This window comes from Dromaius novaehollandiae, chromosome 2, assembly GCF_036370855.1.
Source record: "Dromaius novaehollandiae isolate bDroNov1 chromosome 2, bDroNov1.hap1, whole genome shotgun sequence".
NCBI classification, from domain to species: Eukaryota; Metazoa; Chordata; class Aves; order Casuariiformes; family Dromaiidae; genus Dromaius; species Dromaius novaehollandiae.
The window spans coordinates 89,099,781-89,105,137 of NC_088099.1; positions in this window are offsets into that span (position 1 = coordinate 89,099,781).

The following is a 5,357-nucleotide window of genomic DNA, read 5'->3' on the forward strand; positions in this document are numbered from 1 at the left end:
TTTTTCTGTGCTGACATTGAAAACCAGCGCAGAATCCAAATGCACAGCAAGTACTTTCCAGATCATGATTATAGGAACCATCTACCTTTAAAATGTTTGAAGGATTTGGCGAAGTTAGCTAAACAATTCAATAGTTAACCTCTTTCTTAGAGGTTAACAATTATGCACAGAGGTAAACAAAAATATGCACATCTTTCTTATAGAGAAGATGCCAGACAGGGAATATGTTCACACCCATGCGCCCTTCAATGCTACTGATGCCTGTGTGCTCACGTTGTCCTTCCTAGGAGGTGCCATCCTCGTGGATCATGGTTTACCAGTGTCTTTGACAGATGAAACGAGATAGGAGTATGAAGCTTTGCTGGCAAGAGAGCTCTGATTAATCCAGTCATCTGTTATATGAGAAGCATTACATTCCCATCTCACTAGCACAACGTTTTTTTTTTCTTCTGCTCCTCTCGCAGCATCTGTGAAACCCCCTTCAGCAACCACTTTGTGAGCCCAGCTTCCCTGTAATCAGTCTGGAAATCAGCTGATGCTCTCTCTATGGAAAACTCCATCTACTCCACTGTACAATTGTTCGTAATTGGGATGGCGCTGCTGAAGTCACAAAATTGAATATCTTTTTAGAAGAAATAATTTCTTTGGACCAATTACATTTAATATCCCAGGTTCTAGACAAACAGACAGTGCTATTCCCTGCTAATCGCTTTATAGGAGTCCTATAATTCAATCCCCCTTATTTGAAGGAGTAAATCTTTGAGGTTTTCTGGTGCAGTATATTAAATTTTTCAGCCTTGAACAGGCAGATACATGTAAATCAGCTGTAAATATGTTTTAACCTGGTCAGTATGCTTTCATTGCTTTGCTTTATTACGAGTTAAACAAAACATCCAGATAATAGAGGTAAGCCAGAAGCCAGGAGCAGCAGGGTCTTGTTTGTTGTTTAGTTTAACCATAAGTTTTATGCTGCAAATTCTCAAATTGTCAGAAATATTTCATAGTAGCATTTTCCTCTGAAATTTCTTTTATTTGAACTTGTGCATGACTAAAAAGATTTTCAAAGAGGATTTTCAGAGAAAACTAGGTAAAGTTAGAAATAGCTGTTAATAATTACAGGGTAGAAAATATTAGTGATATAAATCACAAAATCAAGCACTACACATTCAAAAGCTTAGAGTTAAGATTAAATTTAAAAGAAATGAAAATGTGTTAAAATGTGCGAGTCAAGACTCTAAAACAGTGTTAAATACCTCTTTGTAATGATGCTAGAAGAGAAAAAATTATAATGAATGTTTCATGGAAAGACCCAACCAAGTTTATTCATTACTCTTAGTTGTATTTTTGTTGTACAAAAATTACAACATTAAAGTAAAAACATTAAAAAAAGTTGATGTTGTTTGGCAGCACTGATTGTTCATTTATATTTAATAACATGCTTCAGGTTTTTTTAAGGGTACACTTAAGTCTAAGAATCTCGTGGGAGTAGTTCTAATTTCTTGACTGAAATCCTGCTTCCACTGGAGCTAGTGACAAATCACATACTGACTTCTACAGAGCCAAACTTTCATGTCTTTTTGATATATTTTGTTTTCATTTAAACCCCAAATTATTGATCAGTGATCTCAACTCCTTTTAAAACAGTTTAAATATGTGGATTGTGTGTTAGTGCAGGGTATGTTCTCTGGGCTTGGGAATGCATTTACTATAGCCAGTTCCCATCTGGAGAGAACTCTTTTTGCAAATAATTATTTCTGTGTGGATTTTATCTGGAGTCGACATTGTGCAGCCAGTAGGTTTCACTGGAAGAGGCTGGAGTTCCTAGAGAACCTTCACCAAAAAGGATTTTGAAATAAATTTTAGGATGAAACACTAAAGGAAAGAAGTTGACTGAACTGTATATGGCTCTAACTTTTTTAATCACAAACTTTAGGCTGCAAACAGAAGAGTTGCTTTGACTTTGTGAGACAACTCAGCTATATAAGATTACTTATGTGCATTGCCAAATCGATATCCTTGAAGCCTTTTTCTCTACTCATTCTTCAATAAGAATTTGAGGGGCAAAGCCACTGATCTTTCCATATATGAGTAACCAGACCAAATTTTGAAATTTCAAGGACATTTTCAATTATTGTCATTGAGTTGCATTGCCTAGAACTACATGAGAAGTTTCATTTATTTCTCACCTGTATTATATCTGGTTATAAAAGTTGTTGCATTTGTCACCAGTTTCTGGCCCATAGAGTTTTTGCTGACTTTAACTGTTACCTTTCTGCCTTAGTAACATCAGCATTTATGTCTGAGCACGTTCATTCAACAGAGCCAATCCCTGTGGTCAGCATGTGATTTTTCACTGCAAATGTGACTCTAAAGAAATAAAATCACTTTGGGAAAAGACTTGTATGTCAGATAAACGAATGTGATGAAAGTCTAAATAGCACCTGTTTGATCCCCTATCTTAAGGCTTGCACATGTTGGTTTGTTTTTTTGCCTTTCCTTCCTCATTGAAAGTTAAATGCTGGCTTTTGTTGTGTTTTCTTTGGAGCTTGGGATATCTGTTTAGACACTCATCTTCATGTTTTGAATGAAATTCACAATATGCTTCTGCCAGACACTAGAAGTGTAGGATTGAACAGAATTTAAAGAATTTAAAATGTCAGTTTACTCAGTCAGGTGAGAGTAATCCTGTCCTAGAAAGTAATTAGAAAGGTTTAGAGCTATTAGTTACTTCAGGTCAGGATGACTAGGGAAAGAATCCTGCTTATTTATATAATTTTGGGATGTTGTTATTATCCGTATTGCCAGCATTTAAGACTTCACTGTCACTTAACAAAAGTGTTTTACAAAACTACTCTCCTGTGCTAAATTGCTTTTCATATATTAGAAAAAAAGATCTTTGCTTACATTAATACTACTTGGTAGAAAAGAATAACATTTTTGGTAGCCAACAAAACCAGAAAATTTTCAGATCCCTGAAAAACTTTCCTGCTCATGTGAAAATTAAAAAAGACAGAAAAAAATTATATAAATAATTTAAGCAGAATTGAAACATGTTGAATTTGATGCTCAGGCTACTGTTTCACCAGTTATTGTTTTTACATTTTAAAGACAAGGCCCAATTTCCATGTCAGTCTGAGAAGCTTGTTTTGATGGGCCAGTGAACTCCAAAGTCTTCCCAAGAGGTCTAAGGTAAATAGCATGTAGCTGACAGATCACTTTGTCAGCAGTGTGGTAGGATTCTGCAATGAACTTTCGATATTGCTCATCGCTGTTTTAACTGCATCCATTTTCCTTAGCTCTGTCAATACAGATTTTGAAGTTAATGACAACATATTATAGGTAAGTTTTCTGAAATAGTATTGGTAGGTCTTAGTCTGAACTTGATTGAATGCATCTCAGCTATATATTTTGAAATTCTTATATCATGGCTATGTAAGAAGTGAATGATTCAGGATGGTGGATCTGTATCAGGTCTGTCATTTGCAGAGTGAGAAATAGGGAGGCAACTTTACATTTTGTCTGTGTTGCTTTGTGACTGTTAAATCTGGGGGAAAAAATCTTCAGATTTGAAAATGTCAATGAGTTTGAGGATTTCTCCACTTTGTTATTTAGATTCTTTCCCCAATGATGGATGTGTAACATTGGTTGTTGATGTTTTATTAGAAATTTCACTGTCTGCATATGTGTTTACACTGTGTGCATATGTGTCTACACATGTATTCCACCTGAATATGCAGGTGGAAATGTGCTGATTTTGTTAGCTCTGTGATGACTTCTTTTTAATTGGCTTTTACAAGGCAATGCCAAAAGCACTGGAAGCACCTTGTAGTTATTCTGTTATGTCACTCCATTTATCAAACCATGAAAAAAATTGCCATCTAAGTCACTCCTGGACGTCTGTTAAGAAAGTCACTCCCCTGTGTGTTAAAGTTTACCTTTGTTTCGCATTACCAATAAGTATTCATGTTAGTTCCTAGAGAGCATTTCCCTTTCAAGTGACCCTTTGATGCTTGCTTCATCCTTTGCTGGCAGTAGAGGTGCTCTCAGAGATTCTCTTCAACTTGATAATTACCAGGTCAGGTTTATGGGAATGGATTTGAGGAAGATGATAAATAAATTTTGGAATGTTAGAACCAAGTGAAAGCTGGAATGCTATGCAGACATGATTAAACGAATCGAGAAACTTGAGGTTCTTAAATTTAGTCAAATCTTGAGTTCAGTCTAATTTTTTTGATAAAATGATGATTGTGGAAAATAAAATTTGTAAGTAAGTGAAAGGATAGTGTAAATGATTTCCCCATTTTTAAGAAAATATAATTTTATAAATTAGATGAAAAGGATCCTATTTTAATGTTTCCAAAATATTTTTTAGGGTTGAAAATTATTTTTCCTTTTAAATGTGATTTGAAACTTAGGAAAAAAATCAGGATGAAATAATTATTCATTATTGATCTGAAACCAAGCATTATGAAAATAGAATATTTGCATTAATTAATTTTGTTTGACTTTTTTTTAATCAATGAGATGAAGAAAAATACAGATGGAGAAACTAATTAAAAATGTCAAGGTTTTAAAACATACTTCCATTTGAGGGCAAGATTTTTTTTTTTCAAATTTGAAATACCATTTATTATAGAGTGGAGAAACATTTCCTGTCTGACTCTATTTAAATGTTGAAAAATATAAAATGTGTATTATATTAAGACAAGTTTTCTTTGATAAATACTGGATATATGTCTGGGTAATTATTTCCTTAGAGATTTGTGCAGGTCTTGTAAAGCAGCTGTGGGCTCTGCATCCTTTTATATTTCATTGGTCTATTGTTGTATTTAAATCAACGGTTCCTTGGTATGACTGTCAAAATTCAGAGCCAGTGAGATCAATACAGCTAACAGGGAATATATCTACCTAAAAGGCAAGTTTTCAGGCCAGCAGTATGGACACTGCCAAATAACTGTTAATTTTCTGATTAACGTTAGTTTACTGAAAACATTAACATTAGTTTGTTTATATCCAATTACCTGCAGAAGCAGTCTGTTCCAGGAGCTAATAATAGGCAGAAAATAAAGGATTTTTCCTTTCACTTATCCAAAACAGGAGGGCAGGGAATATACAACGTCCATGGGTTCTTCATATGCAGGGAAAGTATTGCAGTTGCCTAAACTAACTAACTCCTAGCAGGTGATAGACAAGAAAAATAATCATGGGGGAGGGAAAAAAGGGATGGGGAGAGGGAATCATTAAAATAAAAGAGATTTAAATATCACTTTGCTGAAGACTCTTTTAAATTATTTTGCTTCCTCTTTTTCTAGTCTAGTGGAAAAACAAGAGAGAAAGAACTGACAAAGCAGAGGAAA